The following is a 602-nucleotide window of genomic DNA, read 5'->3' on the forward strand; positions in this document are numbered from 1 at the left end:
ATTGGGCTTCAATCACTTGTGCTGGCTTGTGCTGAGGCACCAACTTCACTGGTAGGAAATTATTTTAAAGTTTTTTGTAGTTGGTTCATTTCTTGTTATAAATTTTGTAAAAGATCTAAGACACAATAGTTTAATGTCAACTGCTCGTCACCTTTTACATGAATGACAGTTCAACCAGAATAGAGTACGACCGATACGGGTTATACGGGTAACAAGACATATTGTGAATAACGATTTGTTACTTCAAATCAGATGAACTATCGTTACTCTGTAACAAATACTACGGTTTGCCACACGCCTGCTGGATAAAGACAAAATGTACCTGCTGTAATTTTAAATTTGGGTGTTGATTGATTTGCTGTGTCAAATTTAGACACAATACATTATTAATTAATTATTCTTCAATTTACATACATTATGACCAATAAATATGCTCATAATAATGTCTTAGTTGGAATAGCATTTTTCTACAAACAGAAATCTGAATTATAGTATTGGAAATAGGTACATATCAAAACAAACATAATAGGCAAAACAACATTATAAAACTATACAAGTACCATGACAAACTAGACCACCCACTGACCTCATAATGGTGCTAA

Source organism: Choristoneura fumiferana, chromosome 19 (genome assembly GCF_025370935.1).
Source record: "Choristoneura fumiferana chromosome 19, NRCan_CFum_1, whole genome shotgun sequence".
NCBI classification, from domain to species: Eukaryota; Metazoa; Arthropoda; class Insecta; order Lepidoptera; family Tortricidae; genus Choristoneura; species Choristoneura fumiferana.